Source organism: Sorex fumeus, unplaced genomic scaffold, assembly GCF_029834395.1.
Source record: "Sorex fumeus unplaced genomic scaffold, SorFum_2.1 ptg000037l, whole genome shotgun sequence".
Lineage (NCBI taxonomy): Eukaryota > Metazoa > Chordata > Mammalia > Eulipotyphla > Soricidae > Sorex > Sorex fumeus.
The window spans coordinates 78,458,716-78,483,220 of NW_026606094.1; positions in this window are offsets into that span (position 1 = coordinate 78,458,716).

Consider the following 24,505-nt stretch of genomic DNA (forward strand, 5'->3'; position numbering starts at 1 on the left):
TATGCCAAAGAAGTAAAACGCCTATAATGAGTGGAGAGCTATTTATTTCCTGTAATTGTATTCCCATTTTATATTTAATTTATACAACTTTCAAAAAACAGTTTTTACAAGTCAGATCTTTTTAAACTTTCATTTCCTTGCCATCTGCTGCATTGTAACCCACCAATTAATAAATAAAGGCAAGGTGGAAGCTGGTCCCCATGGTTTCTCCCTGGACCTGGGCTGGGCTGGGCTGTGGGCTACAATTGTTCCCAGTTGTCTTCCCTTGATTCCACTCCTTTGTTCAGTGGCGTCTTCTCGATTCTCCTCTGCAGCTGCGTGTCCATAGGACACAGAAACAAGATGCTCCAGACCCTAAGGGCAGCTCAAAGGTTGCCCTACAGTGGGCTGGAGGGAGAGTGCAGGATTCAGGCATTTGCCTTGTATGCAGCCCACCCTGGCTACATCCCCAAGCACACAGGGTACAGCCCAGGAGGCTCCCAAGCTCTGCCAGAGTGGTTTAGCTGAACCACTAGCCTGCTTGGCAGAGGCTCCCTGAGTACCACCTGGAAGACGAGTCAAAATAAAATAGAAGCCACACGAGCAGGGCAAGGGTGGAGAGAGGCTGGGAGCTTGTCTTGCATGAATGAGGTCTGGGTTTGTCTGTTTGTCAAGCACCACTGCCAGCAAAACCTAGATGTTAAGACATAAAATGAACCCATCTCCATGCCTTGGCATGCAATGGAGTAGAAATGGGAAATTCATAATTTCTTCATATCTTGGCTATTGTACTAACTTTATTGAAATACAATTCACACTCCATATGATTCATTCAAATTGTGAAGATTTATAAAATAATAATAAAACGTGGCCATAACCTAGGTTCACAGTCTCTTCCCCGAAATTCTTGGGGCAAGATGTGCTTTGAAATTCAGAATATTTGGATTTATACAGTGGGTTTCATTCATTAATCAGATTTAAGTGATTATAGACCACACATTACATAATGCTTTGTGAGGGGTCAAGGGCAGCTCCTCTCAGTGAAAGCATTCACAGACCTGCGTCTGATGTTGATTTGGGGGTGGCACACCCCAAGCAGACTTTGGGAAGACTCAGGGTCACTTGAGTCTCAGGCCAATTGTTCCTGAGGATACAGTGCCTGAGTCTGAGGGTGCCATGGGGTGCTGGGGACCAGCGCACCACCCCAGCAGTGATCAATTGGCCATCCAGTGGCAAGCATCATCGACCTGGGCAAAATGTGTTTCTGGCACTGTGTTCTCTAGCACCATCACTGTTGACACGAAGTAGGACAAGACTAAATGGCTTTATACCTGGTGAGGTCTTTGCTTCAAAGTTAGAAAACCTAAGGTTGTTGAGCTTTTTGGATATGGATAATGTATTGTGGAGTTACATTAGTGTTTTGCATGTGTTATTTTAATTAATCTTCAGACTTTCCATGTATAATACAAGAATAAAAGACTTTGGGGAACGTGAGGGATGGGGAAGTTAAGAGTAACTTTCTATGGATCATACAGCAGTACCAGGCACTCACCTCTTGTCCTGACTCTGAAAGGCAGTTACATTGACTCCAATCTTTACCAAATATATTAAATATTAAAAAAAATAAAACTTCCATCAAATTACTTGCTAACTTTTGGCTTTTTGCCCATATTGTGTGGTTGTTATTATTTTTCTTAGGTCCACAAGAGAGGCTATGATGGCAAACTGGTGAGTTGGTTACTGCAGGATGGATGGAGGTACAGTTCCTTCCTTAGTGATGCTTTGCCTGGCTGGCTGGAATCTGAGTCTGCCAGTGGTGAGATTCCTATTGTGCATGCTCTTTGTCCAGATAGCTAATCAGCCTCGACATGGTCTGCAGTAAAATCCAACATCTAATTAACATCTCTCGCTTTCCTTTGCAAAATTTGCACCCGCCTGGCCTTCTATAAAGGGATTCTGCTGCTTTGAATGGGGACATCAGAAGTCACTTTTCCTAATAAAGTTGTCAGCAGTCCTGGGAGGAAAGGTTGGCTTTACTCTGTACATTTTCTCGGATGGGAATGAATTAAGATAATTATATTTGAAAATTGTGCTTTCAAGGTAATTCATGAGCCAGATTCCTTTTTTGCATCCTAATTATCCTTTCTCTCTCTTCCTTATGCCTTTTCCTTTTTCCAAATTATAGCCCTATTTATATTCTAAAATTTAGGTGCTTATAATTTCTCACCCCCTACTGATGTTTTTTTTCTTTTAACAAATCTAGCAACTGCATGAATACAAAACTCTTTTTACATACCCATAAAATATTATAGGTCACAATAAGTTGTGCGACATTAATTTTTTAATAAAAAATTTAAGCACTGTGATTTACAACACTGGTAATGATGGAGTTTTATGCATGCAGTTTTCCAACACTACCCCCTCTACCAGAGCTTGCCCTCCCCCCACCCTCCCAGGCATTCCCTATCATGGTAAACTCATTGCTATAGGCCAACTCTCAGGCTCTGTTGCCTTTGGCAGTTTCTTTCTCCCTTACTATGTTTCTTTATAAAAGATGCGTGATCTTTCCATTTATTTTTCCAGTGACCTGTATGAACTTCCAAAGATTTTTTGGAAAATGATTTATCTATAGGTATGCATATAGTGACATCTCATGCTTAAGGCACTCAAAAAGTCAACTTAAAAAAAAGGGCAAATAGAAAATAGAAGGATGAATGCATTCATACACCCAGCTCCCCACCTGTGTGTCCCATTCACCTACAGTAAAGTGCTCGAATCCTCAGTGAGATTTGTGAATTGTGCACCATAGCTGGTGCTTGCATCTATGTAACTCAAACCTTTATGAAGATAATGTTGTCTTTCTGGAAGGTTTTTTCCTATCCCTTCCTAGCTTTTCATACTCTAGCCAAATACTTTTCTGTAGCACAGTAGCACTGTAGCACTGTCCTCCCATTGTTCATCGATTTGCTCGAGCGGGCCCAGCAACATCTCCATCATGAGACTCGTTGTTACTGTGTTTGGCATATCAAATACGTCACGGGGAGCTTGCCAGGCTTTGCTGTGCGGGCGAGATACTCTCGGTAGCTTGCCAGGCTCTCCGAGAGGGCCGGAGGAATTGAACTCGGGACAGCCATGTCGGCCGCATGCAAGGCAAATACCTTACCCGCTGTGCTATTGCTCCAGCCCTAGTTTAAAAAAATGATGTGTTAGTTTTGTCTATTATAGAATTTATATACATATATAATGTAGGCTCTTTTGTATAATGCTTCTTTTATCATTATAGTAACTGAAACTGCTTTTTGTTTTGTCAGTAGTTTCTTTTAAATTTTCTGGGCAGTCTTTCACCTTTTATTCATTTTTCTACTGATAGAACATCTGAGGATTTTTCATATTTAAGCTATTATGAACAAAGCTATTATGAATTCTTTTTTGTTTTGTTTTGGGGTCACACCAGCAATCCTCAGGGCTTACCTCTGGCTCTGCACTCAGGGGACACTCCTGGAGGGTTCAGGGGACCATATGGGGTGCAGGGTATAAAACCTGTTTGGCAGCATGCAAGGCAAACCCCCTACTTGCTGTCCTGTCTCTCTGGCCCCTACTATGCACATTCTTTCAACGTCTTTTGTGGACATGTGGGTAAGCAATTAGAAGTGAATTTTCTAGGTCATAGACTAGATTTGTAATTAATTTTATGAGGAGCTTTCTCAAAAGAGCTTGTATTTGATTTTTAGTTGCTCCACATTCTAGTCAATGCTTGTGGCTGTCAATATTCATTTTCAGTTATCCCAAGGGTGTGAAGTGACATTTCAGTGAGGTTTTAACCTTTTCTTGTGCTTATATGCTATTCATATGCCTTACTTGGTGAAGCCTCTCTTCAGATCCTTGGCTGTTTATAAAAAAAGGTCTTTTTATTATTCAGAGTTGAACATTTTGAAATAATTTGTCAGACCTATGTTTTGTGAACATTTTGCCCCAGTCTGGGGTGCCTTCTGTCTTCAGAAGTGGAGACAGAAATTTTACATTTTTCCTGATTTAAAAAAATAATGATAATGCTCAAGTCTAATTCATCTTTCTTCTTTTTCATTTTTGGTCATTGTTCTGCATCTTGTATAGGAAACATAACTTTTCCCAAACTGCAATGAAATTTTCTTCTAAAAGCTTTGCTGTGTGAGTTTCACACATTGGCTATGATTTATGTGACATTAATTTTCACATAAGACACTGTTACAGTGAAAAGTAAGGGGAATGCCAGATAATCAAGATAATTTAATTGGTAATCAATGTTTTGATTGATGAAATAATACAAGATAATTTAATTTTTGTAATGACTAAAGCTCTGAAAAGAGGGTTTATGAAGAAAGACTTAGGGATAGCAAAGTGCATCTCCAGCTATTTTATTTATTTGTTTAGGTTTTTAAGCCACACTCAGTGATGCTCAGGATTTATATCTGGTACCGCACTGAGGAATCACTCCTTGGAGACCAATGCCAGCGATTGAACCTGGTTTAACTGCATACAAGTCAAGTGACTTACCTGCTGTAGTACCCCACCATTTTATTATTTTTTTAATTTAGTTTTTGATTTGAGGGCCACTCCCTACAGTGCTCAGGGCTGAATCCTGGCTCTGTGCTTAGTGATCACACCTGCTGGGATCAAACCTGGGTCAGCTGCGTGCAAGCCAAGTGTAGACTCACTGTGCTAGCTCCAGCCCAGCCCACTCATCATTTAAAATCTCACCTGCCTGGCATATTGCCAGTTAGAGTCTGGAACCAGCTAAAAGTGAGGATAAGTGAGAAAGGAAATGAGTCTCACCCAGCTTTAGTTCTTTCTTGGACCACATGCATGCATGCAGGCAGGTGCAGAAAGAAATGTGGCAGAAGTGTGCTCACTTAAGGATGAATGCAGAGAGAGAGAGAGAGAGAGAGAGAGAAGAGAGACAAAAGAGAGAGAGAGGAGAGAGAGAACCCAGTGCTGTATGTGATAATCTTGTGTAAATCCAAAGGACTCCCCCCACCGCCTGTCCCTGGTGCCCCCACCAGCCATAATGCAACATGCTCTGAGACAGAATCAATCCATTTAAGCATATGTCCTCACGTTCCACAGCTGTCAGGTCCTTTCCCCTTGCCTTTGCGCCCCGTTATAAAGAAATCACAGGGAGCTTCTACTGGAGCCTGTTTCCAGCCACCACCCCAGTCTATTGAGTTATCTTTCTTCCCTCAGGTCAGATACTCACACACTCAGTTACTGTAGTTCTAAATTGTGGATGAAAACATTCCATTGTCTTTTTTCCTCAGAATTATTGCAGTTAATGTAGAGCCTCTGTGTCTCTGTATCCTCTCTCTAACAGTTCCAAACTTTATAGGGACTCTGGTTAGGGATATATGTATATGTACATATATATAAATATATATAAAATTTATATATATATAAAATTAATCAGTTCTTTGTCAATACCGTGGGCTGGCACACTTCTGTCACAGCTGCAGTGGCTGTGGCCAGGCCACAGCATCCAGGGTGTGATGCTTAGGGCCATGGTGCGAGGTCTCACTTAAATCTCTGCATCAGCTTTAGCAGAAGCAATAACTTAATGAGCTTGGAAAATCACAAGTTGGTACATAACTCCATTTATTTAGACTGTTGAAAATTTGTCTTCTGTATTGAGCACTTACATGCCTTTTACTTGTTTCCCTCCTGAGTATTTTGTTCTTTTAGAAATTACTTTAAATGAAATTTGAAAAAAAAGGTAATTTCTACCTGCTACTGGTATCTAAAATTATACTAGGAGAACAACATAATCTTATTTTTATTAGAGATTTGATTCTGAGAGTAAAGAACTTGAAACAAATCTATAGGTATCCACACATAAAACTTAGCTCCAAAATGAAATTCTAGCCTGAAGGTTACAAGAATGAGCTAGCAGCTGCCTAAATTCACAGGATAGTTTTCTTGCCTCCAGATTTCAGAACAACATTATAGACTTTTTAATTAGTTGGTTTATAGCTCTAGCTACCAAATAACCACCAACTGGTTTTAACTTTCTTCTTTTTTTTTTGAAAATTAGACCTTACTTTTAAGAGCTGTTTTATGTTTACAGCAAAATTGAGGGACTTCAAAATATAGAAAACAAAATATTGAGACGTCTCAAATCATCACAAATGCATAGCCTCCTGACAATATCTGTAGGAATGAAAGAATAAAATATGTTTCACTGTGGGATATTAGTCTGCCCCAAAGGACAAGAAAACCCTACCACTCATGACAATTATAGGTGAATATGGAGAACATGGTGTGAAATAAAATATGCCAGTCATCCTTTACAAGCAGAATCTAAACAAAAAGAAGATTAAATTCACTGAAAATCATGGGTGCTAAGAATTGTGGCATAGAGGAATGAGGGAGATGTTGATGAAGTGATGCAAACTTTGAGCTTATAAGAAGAATAGTTTAAAGAGTTAATGTAAAACATGGTAACTACAATTGATAATATTGTGCTATAGAATTGAGACTAGGACAGTAGAACTTAGATCTTAAGTGTACTCACTAAAAAAGAAAAGAAAAGAAAAGAAAGATAAGTAATGTATTGATGAATACATTAAAATTGTGGGGGGAAAGCCAGGTATGAGCCGGTGGTGACGGGGCGACTAAAACCTCATGGGAAGGGGGGCGTTCCCGGCTCATCCTTCACGCCCTACTGAGGTCACCAGTTGCTCCCCACGAGTGGCTCTCCGGCACGGCCATGGCTCCAGAGCACAGAAACCAATCTCTTAATTATCTGACTCTCAGTAGAAATACTTCCAGGGTTAATAAGTAAAATAGCAGAAATCCAAAACCGCGCAGCCGCTATTGCTATCGTGGCCATGCGACATCATTTAATTCTTGAACCCAACTGTAGATAGCAAATCATTTCACAATGTTTTTTCAGCATGTCTGATTGGGGGGGGTAAACTCTAAATAATAATGGTGCATCTTTTATCAAAACAATGAATCTAGTCAAAATAGAAAGAGTGTTAACTAGAACTCATCTGCCTCACAGGCGTTGGGAGGGTTGGGCGGGGGTGGGGGTTTATTGGGGTTCTTTGTGGTGAAAAATAAGTATTGGTAAAGGGAAATGTGTTTGATATTTGCATGACTGAGACCTAAACCTGAAAGCTTTGTAACTTTTCCCACAGTGATTCAATAAATAAATAAATAAATCATAAAAAAAATTGTGGGAATATTTCACTATACATATATATATACATACACACATGTATACAACACATACACATATGCACACACTTATACATGCATAAACACACATACACAAATACACACATAGACATACATATATTTGTGTGTTTCATTCTAGTGTATACTTTAAATATATTATATATTTTTTATGTTTTATACATTTATTAAATAAAGCTAAAAGAATTTCCCTCACAACAAGATTTTGTTGTGTCCATTTGTATTGAAACAGGTACAAGAAGAGTTAGAACTGAATTCAAGATTAGAAACCAAGAAAGTTGTGTGGGCAGATTGGTTGAAATTATGAGAATATCCCCATTATCTTCTCCCAAAGGATAAGAGGGTGAAAAGCTAGTCAGAAATCATCATTTATAGATACACAGGAAGTCCTCCTCAGAAAACCAGCCCAGGAGGGAATCTATTGATGATCTCTATCCCCATCACTACACCTCTCCCCCTGAAACTCTGCCTCCTACACTCTTTCCCTGTCAAACTGCCTCTGGGGTGGTGCAGGTGACATTTCCCCCTGGGCCATGAGGCTTACTGTCAATCAAACCCTTTTTCGACTATCTTCCTATTTTTTTGAAGGTTGGAGCAGCAGTCAAGTGGACCTCTGTAGAGACAATATGGTTATCAAATAATGTGAAAAGAAATGAAAAGAGAAAGTGTTGGTGAGAAGGTGAGAAACTGGAAGACTTGTGCTTTGTGGAAATTTAGAATGTCACTGCCTCTGTGGATGCAAGCCTGGTGGCATCTCAAAAATCAAAGCATGTTCGATTCACAGAAACACAGATGGGAAACCAGAGGCTTCTCACTTACCCCCATCACCCCCCCTCCCACCTGCCACCCATGGACCACCTTCCTCATAACCAGCACATCACCCATGCCCATGGCATCGTCAGCATTGGGGCCTGATGCTGACACTTCCTAATCACCCTACCTAGTGTATAGTTGGCATTACCACTCTTGATGCTGAACAGGCTGAGTTTGGACCAGTGTATAATGACACGCATATCTGTCACTCTGGTACAGAGTATTTTCATGTCCTAAAATTCTCTGTGCTTTGTCTGAGTCATCTTTACCTTTTACCTAATACCTGGAAGTTACATTGGTGGGCAGGGGAGGTTGGAGACACACCCAGATGCTCTGGGGGTTTGCTTCTGGTTCTGGTTCTGCACCCTTGATGGTACAGGGGATTGAATCCAGGTTGACCAGTAGCAAGGCAGGCACCTTACCCACTGAACTATCTCTCTGGTTTGTAAATTACTGTTCTTTTATCTTGTCTCCATAGATTCAACTTTTCATAAATATCACATAGCTGGCATTTTACAGTATGTAGTCTTTTCAAATTCCTTTCCTCCTTCCTTTCCTCACTCTCTCCGCCTTTCTTTCTTCTTCCTTCCTTCCTTCCTTCCTTCCTTCCTTCCTTCTTTCTTTCTTTTTTTGTTTTTGGGCTGATGCTGTGGTGCTCAGAGATTACTCCTGGTGGGGCTCTGGGTATTGAACCTGAGTTGGTTATGTACAAGGCAAGTCCATAACCTGCTCTGTTATCTTTCTGACTCCTTAATTTTTTTTGACCTCTCTTATTTGGCCCAGAGTTATGGGTGACTGAAGCGTATCCCTGCAGCTCTGGGTACAAGCAATCCATCCTGAAACCAAGGGACAGGAAACTGTTCTCTCCCTGGGCACACCCCACCCTGCCATACCTACCCCACCTGTAACAGCTGAGACATTAGTGAACCTAGCACCTGCATTGGTGGAATCCAGAGTGAGAAGAGAAAAACCCTACAGACATGGCCAGAACATGTCAAACCCAAATTGAGAGAGCAGCCACAGCTGGAATCTAGTTTTTCTTGTCAGCCTTATAAAGAGTTAACACTACACTTAGTCACTTTCCTCGAGGATCTGCTGGAACTTTTCTCCTAATGAGAGGAAAGTCTGGTGAAGGAAGAGCTGGAATGGTGAGAACTCAGGAGACAGACACAGAGTATGAGAGACCTTGACCTGAACTGCTGCATCACAATGTTTCTGGAGACTGGGCCTTTGACCAAGAAGGAACTCCCTCATGCACCTGCACAAGAGGTCAGCCTGACTCTCAGTGGTCTCACAAGAGTTTCTCATTATATCATATCCAGCTCATACAGGACTATGATGGAAGTTCTAGAAACTTCTTTCCCATGACTCTCAGGTCTCGGTGCGAATAGTGATACCTTAACTCTTCTCTACATGATGCCTCAGTCCTCAACACCTCTTTCACCTGGGTGACCTCAGTTTCCCTGTGATACTAAGAGCTAGGTCAGTGAAAGGAGTTTCTCTACTTTCTGAGAACTCATCATGAATGTTCAGTCTTCCCTGAATTATCTTCTCTGGCTCAGGCCATCATCCAGGGGTGGGAGTAGCTGGAGTAGTGAGCACAGGTCGAACAACCACAGGGCAGCCAGCTGTGGAGACTTATCCCTGTCCCCTGTGACCAGAGGTAGGAAAAATGAAGAAACAGTCAGGTCCGGAGTGAGTCGACAGTGTCACAGGCTCTGTCTCTTGATGGGTCTTTATTTTGCTCCATGGAGAAAGTGGATCAGAGCCATGTTGGTGACCAGACTACAACCTGGAAATAGTCAACGGAAGCACTGTTGACTAACTACTCAGCAACTTGAAGAAACATTGAATTTCTTGGTGAGTTGTGAGGCAACTGACAGGACAGGGCCTAGGATGAGCAAGCCTGGCTCCAAAGACCCAATTCGTCAATCTAGTTGTGCATAGTTGCTTCTTTCTTCCCTTTGTCTGCTTGTGAAAGTATTAACCCAAACAGAGCAGTCTTGTAGTTGTGTGAGGATGATTTGCCCTCTGTAAGTTTCAGATGCTGTTAATGCTTACAATAAGACTGGGGAGTAGTTAAACGCCATTTTATAAAGTTCTGTTAATGATGGACTTTATACATGTCAAAAACAAACATTCTATACTAGACTAACCTATGCACCTTGCATAATCCATACACTTACTTGTAACCCCACCTAAGGTCACATAATTAAACATGGGGATTTCAAAAATTTTGTTGAAAATAAGTTCATGATTTGTCAGTAATTGTTTGATATTACACCTATGGCTGGAGCGATAGCAGAGCGGGTACGGCGTTCGCCTTACACGCGGCCAACATGGCCGACCCGAGTTCGATTCCTCCGCCCCTCTCGGAGAGCCCGGCAAGCTACCGAGAGTACTCGATATGCCAGACACAGTAACAACAAAGTCTCCAATGGAGACGTTACTGGGCCCGCTCGAGGAAATCGACGATCAACGGGAGGGCCTTTACCTTACCTTTACACCTATTTTATAACCCCAAGTCACATAAAATTTCTGGGGTAAAAAAGGCATTGTTCGGGAGAAACATGATGTGCCTTTTATGCCATCCTGGCTTGTGTGACTGTGTTCCTCCATGTCCTATGACAAAAGATCACTTAGCATGGCGATTCTCAGAAAGTCTCCCCATCATTAAACAGCACAGGGCTGGATTATTGCTCCCTCCTTTTTTGGGTTTGTTTATGGGCCAATGGGGTTACTCCTGACTCTGCACTAGGAATTACTTGTGGCAGTGCTCAGGAGACCTATGGGTCCCTGGGGATGGAACTCTGGCGGGCCCTATGCAAGGCAGGCACCCGACTGGCTGCGCTATTACTGCAGCCACCTGTGTTCCTGTTGTAAAGAGAAAGGAATGGTGGCGCCAGGAGCTTAAACATAATTCTGATTTAGATGAGCGGCTCCCAAGCCTGTTGGTTCATAAATTCCCCTGCCTGTGCTTCAGTGTGTCTGCAGTGCTAGGAGGCAGTGGGGCTGTTTGGTGCTCTCTAGGAGAGCTTTAGGCGCCTGGAGTCTCAGAATATTACGTCTCAACAGCCCCGTGCTACCCCCGCCGCCCAGCCCTGGCTCCCTGCTCAACAAACAGGCTGATGTTTGCAATGTGGACATGGCTGTTGAAATGTTAATATCCGCGGCCTTCTCTGAGCCTGCAATGCTCCGTCCTGCAGGGCAGCATCCTCAGGTGAGGCGGAACTTGAGGGACGAGAGGCTGCAGGCTCATCCTTCTGCGCAAGTTATTGACCTTAACACAGCTTTGCGGACAGGTGGCTTCCCTCTGCAGAGCCCCGGGCTGAAAGGGTTCCTGTAAATGCTGCACATAATTAATTATAAACAAAGCAGCCCTCCAGGAGCACACCGCCCAGAGAAATCTTGAGCAAGCTTCATTGTGTGCTCTTTATTTCGCCTCTGCATTTCCATCAATCCAAGAGCTCCCAGAGAAAATCCTTTCTCACAGCAGATTTATGATGATGAAGGCATTATTATTTTGATACTGCAGATTTAAGAAGTGACCCAGAAAACATGGTTTTAAAACCACCTCTACTCAGCCCGCCCCCGCCTCTTACCCCAAGCAAACAAAGGATGAGGGTAAAAGAGCTCTTGCTGCTGTCTTTATTTGTGCTGGAGCCTCTGCCAGATCGATGAGAGGAGCTCAACCTGCAGGCAAACATGGAGTCTGGAAGCCAGTTTAATGAGACAGTAGCATGTTAATGAGAGATTGAGGTGTCCATTCATCAGCAGCTGGGTGAAGGCACCTGTGACTCGCCCAGGAGAGCTGCTGACTTGGCCATTTTAATTTCCAGCAGGAAAGCAGAGGTTGTCAAGGGAAGGACTGCAATGAATTCTTACTTCACACACAAAACTGGGAGTGAGGAATGGGCTTCATGGGACTGGGAAATCCCTTCTCTGAGATGCCCCGGAGAGCACTGGACGGGACTCATTTCTCTGCCCAGCATCTCTAGGTGGCCCCATAGAGAATGTGACCCGGGGGTAACTGTCAGACCAGAACGAGGCTCTGGGTAAAGGACGGTGAGTGAACAATCAACCAGATTTCTTTTCTGTGCTTTCTTTCCACTCAGCCCTTCTTAGAAGCAGATAAAAAAAATATGCCGCACACTTATTCTAGTTATACTGCCGAGTTTCTCCTTGTCCCCCTCACCCCCATATCTGACCTTTTGGTGCCCTCTCCCCCTCCCCCTCTCTATTCTGTCTCCCATACCTCACACTCCACCTTCCTTGGCAATCTGAGGAAAGCTGTGAATCCCATGAAGATGAATATTTTTAAGTGCAAAAATAAAGTATATAAAGCATTACAAGGAAAGTCAATTGTATTGAACTCAAATACCAACCACAATACTTAAAATATGATGTAATATTAAAAATGGGCACATTTGAGTGCGCGGCCTTCTTGAATAGTTCCAGAGATGAGGTCTCATAGTTAGAGTTTGTGGGCATTGATGACCCCAAATGCTTTTTTAAAAAAATTTTTATTAGTGAGACACCATGAGGTACAGTTGTAGACTTACAAATTTTGTGCTTGGGTTTCAATTATACAATGATCAAATACCCATCCCTCCACCAGTGCCCACCAAATGCATTTTCAAGATACAATAGATCCTCATTAGTTAGAACTTTTTATTTGTGAATTTGTCTACTAGCTTAAATCTTTTTAAAACCACAAAATCAATATCCAGGTCTCTTTTGTACTCGTTTAAGTAAAAGAGAATTTGGGCTACCTGGTTTGTATGTTCCCAGTTGAAGCCAAACACAGTGATATTGCTGCTTCTTGCTTCAGAATTTTTTGTCAGCATGTTTTTAAAAACTTTGTAAGTTTTTTAAAAAATATCTTTTGCTGTCCATTTCACACATTTAAAATGACTTCTGATATAGTTCAGAATGACTCCTGATATAGTTCAGAAGCACCATCTAGAGAGTTCATAGTGCAAGAGGCTCTGATGTACCTTATGAAGAAATGAAGTGTGCGGACAAGTCTCAAGTGTAAGTTGTAGCATGATTTACCATCTGCTGTTAACAGATAAAGAATAACTTAAATAAGGTCCCTTTAAAAAAAAAGCTATAGATAAAACCAGGTCCCATATTGATACGTTACTGATATGTGACCAGAGACTTGTAAGCACCTAACTCTACTTCCTTTTTTTTTTCTTTCTTTCTTTATTTTTTTACAGTTGTAGATTTACAATTTTTTTTGTGCTTGGGTTTCAATTATACAATGATCAGATACCCATCCCTCCACCAGTGCCCGTTTTTCACCACCATGGATAATATCCCTCCCACCCCCATCCCCCCATCCCCCCCGCCTCTGTGGCAGGACAATCCCCTGTGTTCTCTCTCTCCGTTTGGGTGTTGTGGTCTGCAAAAGAGGCATTGAGTGGCAAACATGTTCAGTCCATAGTCTACTTTCGACATGCATCTCCCCTCCTGGGAGGATCCTCCAAACATCCTTTATTTGGTGCTCCCTTCTCTATCTGAACTGCCCTTTCCTCTAGGATACCCGGCTGGCCTCTAAGTTATGGAGTAATCCTCCTGGTGCTGATCTCAGCTATTCTTGGGTATTAATCTCATACTTTGTTACTTTATATCCCCCAGATGAATGCAATCTTTCTATGTCTATCCCTCTCTTTCTGACTCATTTCGCTTAGCATGATACTTTCCATATTGTACCACTTGTATGTAAATTTCATGACTTCATCTTTTCTAAGAGCTACATAGTACTCCATTGTGTAGATGTACCAAAGTTTCTTTAACCAGTCATCTGTTCTTGGGCATTCAGGTTTCTTCCAGTTTCTGGCTATTGTAAAGAGTGCTGCAATGAACAAACAAGTGCAGATGTCACTTCGACTATACATTTTTGCTTCTCTGGGATATATTCCCAGGAGTGGTATTGCTGGGTCAAATGGGAGCTCAATTTCTAATTTTTTGAGAATCATCCATACTGTTGTCCAGAAGGGCTGAACCAGTGGACATTCCCACCAACAGTGAAGGAGTGTCCCTTTCTCGCCACATCCACGCCAGCATTGGTTGCTTTTGTTCTTTTGAATGTGGGCCAGTCTCTGAGGTGTGAGATGGTATCTCATTGTGGTTTTGATCTGCATCTCTCTGATGATTAATGATGTAGAGCATTTTCTCATGTGCTTTTTTGCCATTCGGATTTCTTCTTTGAGAAAGTTTCTGTTCATTTCATTGCCCCATTTTTGGATGGGGTTGGATGTTTTCTTCTTGTGGAGTTTAACCAGTATTTTGTATATCCTGGATATCAACCCCTTGTCAGATGTGTATTCGGCGAATATCCTTTCCCATTCTGTAGACTGTCTTTGTATTTTGGTCACTGTTTCTTTGGAGGTGCAGAAGCTTCTTAGTTTAAGATAGTCCCATTTATCTATCTCTGTTTTCACTTGCTTGGCCAGTGGCGTGGCATCTTTGAAGATACCATTAGCTTCAATATCATGGAGGGTTTTGCCAACTTTATTTTCAATGTACCTTATGGTTTCTGGTCTGATGTTGAGGTCTTTAATCCATTTTGATCTTACTTTTGTACATGGTGTTAGGCAGAGTTCTGAGCCTATTTTTTTGCATGTAGCCGTCCAATGATGCCAACATAATTTATTAAAGAGGCTTTCCTTACTCCACTTCACATTACTTGCACCTTTATCAAAGACTAGATGATCATATGATTGAGGGGAGATGTCAGTGTATTCAACCCTGTTCCATTGGTCTGCAGTTCTGCCTTTGTTCCAGTACCATGCTGTTTTAATTATTACTGCTTTGTAGTACAGTTTGAAGTTCGGGAGGTTGATTCCCCCCATTTTCTTTTTCCCAAGAATTGCTTTAGCTATTCGTGGGGGCTTATTGTTCCATATAAATTTCAGGAGTGTTTGCTCCATTTCTTTGAAGAATGTCATGGGTATCCTTATAGGGATTGCATTGACTTTATACAATGCTTTCGGTAGTGTTGCCATTTTGACAATGTTAAGTCTCCCGACCCATGAGCAGGGGATATCTTTCCATTTCCTCATGTCCTCTTTTATTTCCTGAAGTAGCGTTTTGTAGTTTTCTTTGTACAGGTCCTTTACTTCCTTAGTTAAGCTGATTCCTAGGTACTTGATTTTCTGGGGCACAATTGTGAACGGGATTGTTTTTTTCATGTTGCTTTCTTCTCTCTCACTGTTTGCGTATAGGAAAGCCATGGACTTTTGGGTATTGATTTTATAACCTGCAACTTTACTATACGAGTCTATTGTTTCTAGGAGTTTTTTGGTGGAGGTTATTGGGTTCTCTAAGTAGAGTATCATATCATCTGCGAATAGTGAGAGCTTGATTTCTTCCTTTCCTACCTGAATGCCCTTAATATCTTTTTCTTGCCTAATCGCTATTGCAAGTACTTCCAGTACTATATTGAACAGAAGTGGAGAGAGTGGGCATCCCTGTGTCGTCCCTGATCTTAGAGGGAAGGCTCTCAGTTTTTCCCCATTGAGGATGATGCTTGCTGTAGGCTTGTGGTAGATGGCTTTAATTATGTTGAGGAAGGTCCCCTCTATACCCATTTTGGCTAGGGTTTTCATCATAAAGGGGTGCTGGATCTTGTCAAATGCTTTCTCTGCATCTATTGATATAATCATATGCTTTTTATCTTTTCTTTTGTTGATATGATGGATTATGTTGATTGATTTTCGAATGTTAAACCATCCTTGCATCCCTGGGATGAATCCTACTTGGTCATGGTGTATGATCTTTTTGATGAGTAGTTGGATTCTATTTGCTAGTAGTTTGTTGAGGATCTTTGCATCTGTGTTCATCAGGGATATCGGCCTGTAATTCTCTTTCTTTGTGGTATCTCTGTCTGCTTTTGGTATCAGTGTGATATTTGCTTCGTAGAAACTGTTCGGAAGTGTTTTTGATATTTCAATTTCATGGAAAAGCTTAAAGAGCATTGGGAGTAAGTCCTCTTTAAAGATTTGGAAGAATTCACTAGTGAATCCATCCGGGCCCGGACTTTTGTGCTTGGGTAGACTTTTTATTACCAGTTCAATTTCCTTGATGGTGATAGGTCTGTTCAGGTAATCCAGGTCTTCTTGATTCATCCTTGGGAGTCTGTAGGAGTCTAGGAATTTATCCATTTCCTCGAGGTTTTGATGTTCCGTGGCATAAAGCTTCTCAAAGTACTCCCTGAGGATCCTCTGAATTTCTGTAGTTTCTGTTGTAATGACCCCCTTTTCATTTCTGATTCGGTTTATTAGGGTTTTCTCTCTCCCTTTCTTTGTGAGTTTTGCTAGCGGCTTATCGATCTTGTTAATTTTCTCAAAGAACCAGCTTTTGGTTTCATTGATCTTTGGGATTGTTTTTTGGGTTTCTATCTCATTAATCTCTGCTCTGAGTTTTATTATTTCCTTTCTCCTGTTCGGGTTGTGCTCCTTTTTTTGGTCCTTCTCCAAGCTCTTAAGCTGTGAGGTTAGGTTACTTATGTGTGTTCGCTGCTCCTTCCTGAGGAATGCTTGTAGAGCTATATACTTTCCTCTTAACACAGCCTTTGCTGTGTCCCATAAGTTTTGGTAACTCGTGTTCTCATTTTCATTCGTTTCTAGGAATCTTTTGATTTCCTCTTTGATTTCCTGTCTAATCCACTTGTTGTTCAATAGTGCACTGTTTAATTTCCAGGTGTTTGATTTAGTTTTCTGTTTTTGTGTGTGATTTACTTCTAATTTCAGCGCATTATGGTCTGAGAAGATTGTTGATACAATCTCTATCTTCTTAATTTTATGGAGGCATGTTTTGTGGCTCAGCATGTGGTCTATCTTGGAGAATGTTCCATGGACGCTTGAGAAGAATGTGTATTCAGCTTTTTGTGGATGAAGTGTCCTATATATATCTACTAAGTCCCTTTCTTCCATTGTTTCCCTCAAATGAAGTATGTCCTTGCTAAGCTTGAGTCTGGTTGATCTATCAAGAGGTGACAAACCAGTGTTGAAGTCTCCCACTAGTATTGTGTTGCTATTGATGTCTTTTTCCAAATCTATGAGTAGTTGTTTTAAGTACTTTGCTGGTCTCTCATTAGGTGCATATACATTTATTATTGTAAGTTCTTCCTGTTGTACAGATCCTTTGATCAATAAGAAATGGCCTTCACTGTCTCTTATGACCTTCCTCACCTGAAATCGATGTGGTCTGATATAAGGATGGCTACCCCAGCTTTTTTATGGGAGCTGTTTGCCTGTAGGATTGTTTTCCAGCCTTTGACTCTGAGTCTGTGTTTGCTTTGACTATTGAGATGCATTTCTTGCAGGCAGCAGAATGTTGGGTTCAATTTTCTAATCCATCCTGCCACTCTATGTCTTTTAATTGGTGCATTTAGCCCATTGACATTGAGAGAGATTATTGTTATGGGATTTTGTCCCATTGTTCTGTTAAAATTTGGTGTATTTGAGGGGCCTTTCTTGCCTTAAAGTAGCCCATTTAGTTGTTCCTGTAACCATGGTTTTGAGTCTATGAAGTTCCTGAGCTGTTGTTTGTCTGTGAAACTGTGTGTTGTTCCTTCTATTATGAATGAGAGTCTCGCTGGGTAAAGTATTTTTGGAGAGGCATTTATTTCATTGAGTTTTTTCACTATGTCCCACCACTGTTTTCAGGCCATGAGGGTTTCATCAGAAAAATCAGCTGTGAATTTTAAGGATGCTCCTTTGTAAGAGATTTCTTTCTTCGATCTTGCTGCTTTCAGAATTTTGTCTCTGTCTAAGGTTTTGGTCATTTTGATCAGAATGTGTCTTGGGGTATTTTTATTCGGATTTCTTCTAGCTGGTACCCTTCGGGCCTCCTGAATGTGGTCACAAGTTTTCTTCAGCTCTGGAAATGTTGTAGCAATGATTTCTTTGACAGTTTCTTCTTCATCGAGGTTTTCTTCCTGTACCTCTGGGACTCCAATGATTCTTATGTTGCCCCTCTTGGCTTCATCACGATCTTCTCTTCCCATCTGTTCCCGAATTGTGAGTCTCTTTTCCATTTTCTGCTCTTTTCTGGCGAGTCTCTGAACTTCATCTTCGAGTTCACTGATTCTGTTCTCAGCAGCTGTTACTCTGCTGCTGAGGCCTTCCACTGAGCTTTTCAATTCGCCTACGAGATTTTTCAGGTCTGACATTTCTGATTGCATTTTCCTCATTTATGCCTTCAGATCCTCTTGTCTTCTATTGGCATTGCTTTCCATTGTTTCTTTTAATTCCCTAAGCATCCTAAGTAGCTCCCTCCTGAATTCCTTGTCAGAGAGGTTGTCTAACACTACAGTACTGTTGGTGTCATCTGGGCTAGACTCTTCAATATGAAAGTTTGGTGGGCTTTTGCGTTGCTTTACCATTGTGAGAGGTGTGGTTTAGTCCTTCACGTTCACTGTTACTATTCTGCTTGATATGCAGTGTGAGTTAAGATAGGCTTATGAGTTATTGGCTACTGTGTTTCTAGTGGCTGAGCTAAAATAGAGAAGTTTCCATCTAAGAAGGTAGCTTATGGTTCCTAAGGCATATGTAGTGGGAAAATATTTCGCGGCAGCGTTAGCGGCCGCGGCTCCGGAAACAGTCCCTGGCACTGGCGAGGAGTTGGGAACGTCTCCTGTTTGGAATTGGAGCCGTTCAGCTTTGTTGCCCAGAGCTGGGCCTCCGTGCCCGTCCCGCGCAGCTCAGGGGTTGAAAACCGGCTGTCTAGGGGCTGGATCTACGTGCGCATGCCCAGAAAGGGTCCCAGGCCCTTGGAGGCGGGCTGTACCTGTTTGGAATTGGAGCCGTTCAGCTTTGTTGCCCAGAGCTGGGCCTCCGTGCCCGTCCCGCGCAGCCCAGGGGTTGAAAACCGGCTGTCTAGGGGCTGGATCTACGTGCGCATGCCCAGAAAGGGTCCCAGGCCCTTGGAGGCGGGCTGTACCTGTTTGGAATTGGAGCCGTTCAGCTTTGTTGCCCAGAGCTGGGCCTCCGTGCCCGTCCCGCGCAGCTCAGGGGTTGAAAACCGGCTGTCTAGGGGCTGGATCTACGTGCGCATGCCCAGAAAGGGTCCCAGGCCCTTGGAGGCGGGCTGGACCTGTTTGGAATTGGAGCCGTTCAGCTTTGTTGCCCAGAGCTGGGCCTCCGTGCCCGTCCCGCGCAGCCCAGGGGTTGAAAACCGGCTGTCTAGGGGCTGGATCTACGTGCGCATGCCCAGAAAGGGTCCCAGGCCCTTGAAGGCGGGCTGTACCTGTTTGGAATTGGAGCCGTTCAGCTTTGTTGCCCAGAGCTGGGCCTCCGTGCCCGTCCCGCGCAGCTCAGGGGTTGAAAACCGGCTGTCTAGGGGCTGGATCTATGTGCGCATGCCCAGAAAGGGTCCCAGGCCCTTGGAGGCGGGCTGTACCTGTTTGGAATTGGAGCCGTTCAGCTTTGTTGCCCAGAGCTGGGCCTCCGTGCCCGTCCCGCGCAGCTCAGGGGTTGAAAACTGGCTGTCTAGGGGCTGGATCTACGTGCGCATGCCTAGAAAGGGTCCCAGGCCCTTGGAGGCGGGCTGGACCTGTTTGGAATTGGAGCCGTTCAGCTTTGTTGCCCAGAGCTGGGCCTCCGTGCCCGTCCCGCGCAGCTCAGGGGTTGAAAACCGGCTGTCTAGGGGCTGGATCTACGTGCGCATGCCCAGAAAGGGTCCCAGGCCCTTGGAGGCGGGCTGTACCTGTTTGGAATTGGAGCCGTTCAGCTTTGTTGCCCAGAGCTGGGCCTCCGTGCCCGTCCCGCGCAGCTCAGGGGTTGAAAACCGGCTGTCTAGGGGCTGGATCTATGTGCGCATGCCCAGAAAGGGTCCCAGGCCCTTGGAGGCGGGCTGTACCTGTTTGGAATTGGAGCCGTTCAGCTTTGTTGCCCAGAGCTGGGCCTCCGTGCCCGTCCCACGCAGCTCAGGGGTTGAAAACCGGCTGTCTAGGGGCTGGATCTACGTGCGCATGCCCAGAAAGGGTCCCAGGCCCTTGGAGGCGGGCTGTACCTGTTTGGAATTGGAGCCGTTCAGCTTTGTTGCCCAGAGCTGGGCCTCCGTGCCCGTCCCACGCAGCTCAGGGGTTGAAAACCGGCTGTCTAGGGGCTGGATCTACGTGCGCATGCCCAGAAAGGGTCCCAGGCCCTTGGAGGCGGGCTGTACCTGTTTGGAATTGGAGCTGTTCAGCTTTGTTGCCCAGAGCTGGGCCTCCGTGCCCGTCCCACGCAGCTCAGGGGTTGAAAACCGGCTGTCTAGGGGCTGGATCTACGTGCGCATGCCCAGAAAGGGTCCCAGGCCCTTGGAGGCGGGCTGGACCTGTTTGGAATTGGAGCCGTTCAGCTTTGTTGCCCAGAGCTGGGCCTCCGTGCCCGTTCCACGCAGCTCAGGGGTTGAAAACCGGCTGTCTAGGGGCTGGATCTACGTGCGCATGCCCAGAAAGTGTCCCAGGCCATTGGAGGCGGGCTGTACCTGTTTGGAATTGGAGTCGTTCAGCTTTGTTGCCCAGAGCTGGGCCTCCGTGCCCGTCCCACGCAGCTCAGGGGTTGAAAACCGGCTGTCTAGGGGCTGGATCTATGTGCGCATGCCCAGAAAGGGTCCCAGGCCCTTGGAGGCGGGCTGGACCTGTTTGGAATTGGAGCCGTTCAGCTTTGTTGCCCAGAGCTGGGCCTCCGTGCCCGTCCCGCGCAGCTCAGGGGTTGAAAACCGGCTGTCTAGGGGCTGGATCTACGTGCGCATGCCCAGAAAGGGTCCCAGGCCCTTGGAGGCGGGCTGGACCTGTTTGGAATTGGAGCCGTTCAGCTTTGTTGCCCAGAGCTGGGCCTCCGTGCCCGTTCCACGCAGCTCAGGGGTTGAAAACCGGCTGTCTAGGGGCTGGATCTACGTGCGCATGCCCAGAAAGTGTCCCAGGCCCTTGGAGGCGGGCTGTACCTGTTTGGATATGGAGTCGTTCAGCTTTGTTGCCCAGAGCTGGGCCTCCGTGCCCGTCCCGCGCAGCTCAGGGGTTGAAAACCGGCTGTCTAGGGGCTGGATCTACGTGCGCATGCCCAGAAAGGGTCCCAGGCCCTTGGAGGCGGGCTGTACCTGTTTGGAATTGGAGCCGTTCAGCTTTGTTGCCCAGAGCTGGGCCTCCGTGCCCGTCCCGCGCAGCTCAGGGGTTGAAAACCGGCTGTCTAGGGGCTGGATCTATGTGCGCATGCCCAGAAAGGGTCCCAGGCCCTTGGAGGCGGGCTGTACCTGTTTGGAATTGGAGCCGTTCAGCTTTGTTGCCCAGAGCTGGGCCTCCGTGCCCGTCCCACGCAGCTCAGGGGTTGAAAACCGGCTGTCTAGGGGCTGGATCTACGTGCGCATGCCCAGAAAGGGTCCCAGGCCCTTGGAGGCGGGCTGTATCTGTTTGGAATTGGAGCCGTTCAGCTTTGTTGCCCAGAGCTGGGCCTCCGTGCCCGTCCCGCGCAGCTCAGGGATTGAAAACCGGCTGTCTAGGGGCTGGACCTACGTGCGCATGCCCAGAAAGGGTCTCAGGCCCTTGGAGGCGGGCTGTACCTGTTTGAAATTGGAGCCGTTCAGCTTTGTTGCCCAGAGCTGGGCCTCCGTGCCCATCCCACGCAGCTCAGGGTCTACTTCCTTTTTTTAAAAAAAATTAGGTTTTGAAAATTGAATTATCATGAGATACACAGTTACAAAGTAAACTGGTTGGGTTCAGTCAGACAATTTTCCAAAACTCATCCCTTCACCAGTGTATACTTTCCACCATCAACCTACATTTCCCCATATGAAGTTCCCAGCTCTGGGCAACAAAGCTGAACCGCTCCAATTCCAAACAGGTACAGCCCGCCTCCAAGGGCTGGGACCCTTTCTGGGCATGCGCACGTAGATCCAGCCCCTAGACAGCCGGTTTTCAACCCCTGAGCTGCGTGGGACGGGCACGGAGGCCCAGCTCTGGGCAACAAAGCTGAACGGCTCAACATTAGCTAATCCAGTGTGCGAAGTTGACCTATGGAATTAGAACTACCACAAGTGCAGTGAATAATTAGAACTGATTTGCAGTAAATACAATGAGATACAATTTGCAGTAAAAACAGTGTGACAGAGCGTTGTCTTAATGCCTACACTGCAATAGAAGGTAATGGGGATTTTGACTCAGAGTCTTGGGGACTTTTCGTTTTCCCATTCAAATCCCTCAGTCCCCCTTCTCTGGGAAGTGTCTCTCTTGGGGGGCAGCTCAGGACCCTTTCTCTAGACTCTAACTTCTAAGCTATGAGTCACCACCTCACGTGGGGTCATGCAGCTGAATGTGGGGATGGTGAAAAATTTGGTAACAGTAAAAGATTTCCGAGCTAGAAATGACCAGAAATTAGTGCAAAATCAACCATGTGACGTTCCGGCAGGTTTGACTACACTGCATTCCTCAGCGGAAAGGGGTGGCATGTGTTGAGGAAACTCACTGCAGACCAAGTCATTTGGAAAAGGGCTGTGGAGGGTGCGTGAAGCACAAGCCCCATATGAAGAGGTGGAGCTGACCTCCTTTTTTCTGAGGCACCTGGCTTTTATTTTTCTTGTCTCATCAGGGGCTCAGTCTAAAAAGGCTCTACTCCAGGTGAAAAATGTCTGAGGCCGGGATAAAAAGTTCTTGATAATTGTTTTTTAAATTATTTATTTATTTATTTTTATTTATTTATTAAATCACTGTGGGAAAGGTTACAAAGCTTTCAGGTTTATGTCTCAGTCATGCAAATATCAAACGCATTTCCCTTTACCAAAACTTATTTTTTACCATGAAGAACCCCAATAAAACCCCACCCCTCACCCCTCCCAGTCCCTGTGAGGCAGATGAATTCTAGTTAACACTCTATCTGCTTTGATTAGATTCACTGTTTCAATAAAAGATTCACCACTATTATTTAGAGTTTACCCCCCCCCCCCAAATCAGACATGCTGAAAAAGTATTGTGAAGTGATTTGCTTTCTTCAGCTGGGTTCAAGAATTAAATGTTGGTTTTGGATTTCTGCTATTTTACCTATTGACCCTGGAAGTATTTCTACTGGAAGTCAGATAGTTAAGAAATTGGTTTCTGTGTTCTGGAGTCGGGGCCGTGCTGGAGAGCCGCTCGTGGGGGGCAACTGGTGGCCTCGGTAGGGCGTGAAGGACGGACCGGAACGCCCCCCTTCCCATGAGGTTTTAGTCGCCCCCACACCCCCGGCTCATACTTGCTGTCCACAAGGCTCCCATGTGGTCGCCATCTTTCTTTCCAGAGAGAAGAGGGCGAATGGGGCAACACCCTTTCCCCTCCGGACAGACATGATGGCCTGGTTTAACGCATAGTCCTTTCACTTTTCTGCTCCAAGCTGCTGGGTTCTGCATTAAGTCCTTGTGCTTCTGGGGCCGTGGCTGTGCTGGAGAGCCGCTCGTGGGGGGCAACTGGTGACCTCGGTAGGGCGTGAAGGACGGACCGGAACACCCCCCTTCCCATGAGGTTTTAGTCGCCCCCACACCCCCGGCTCATACCTGCTGTCCACAAGGCTCCCATGTGGCCGCCATCTTTCTTTCCAGAGGAAGGAGGGCGGAAGGGAGCAACATCCTTTCCCCTCCGGCAGACTTGATGGCCTGGATTAACGCATAGTCCGTTCACTTTTCTGCTCCAAGCTGCTGGGTTCTGCATTAAGTCCTTGTGTTTCTGGGGCTGTGGCCGTGCTGGAGAGCTGCTCGTGGGGCCAACTGGTGGCCTCGGTAGGGCGTGAAGGACGGACCGGAACGCCCCCCTTCCCATGAGGTTTTAGTTGCCCCCGCACCCCCAGCTCATACCTGCTGTCCACAAGGCTCCCATGCGGCCGCCATCCTTCTTTCCAGAGAAGGGAGGGCGAATGGGGCAACACCCTTTCCCCTCAGGGCGTGAAGGACGGACCAGAACGCTCCCCTTCCCATGAGGTTTTAGTCGCCCCCACACACCCGGCTCATACCTGCTGTCCACAAGGCTCCCATGCGGCTGCCATCCTTCTTTCCAGAGAAGGGAGGGTGAATGGGGCAACACTCTTTGCCCTCCGGGCAGACATGATGGCCTGGATTAACGCATAGTCTGTTCACTTTTCTGCTCCAAGCTGCTGGGTTCTGCATTAAGTCTTTGTGTTTCTGGGGCTGTGGCCGTGCTCCAAACTTAACTCTGATTTTCAGGGAGAAAGGTTGGGTGGTTTACTTCCCATTGATCACTTTGTATATAGAGAGATGTCGCGCAGCCGCGTAAGCGGCCACGCGGTTTTGAGAAAAAGTCCTAGTTCCTGCATACTCGAGCTGTGCTTGTAGAGGCCTCTGGTCACCGGGGTTCCATCTGGGGGAGGCGGGATGCGGTACCTACCCCATCTGGGACTTCCCGGTGATCTTGGCTCTTTTTTGGAACCTGTTTTTTTTTTTTCCTCCGGGATCTGTGGTTCCCGCCCTCCATGTGGTCCTTCTCTTGGGCTGTATGTTGTAAAGATGGCAC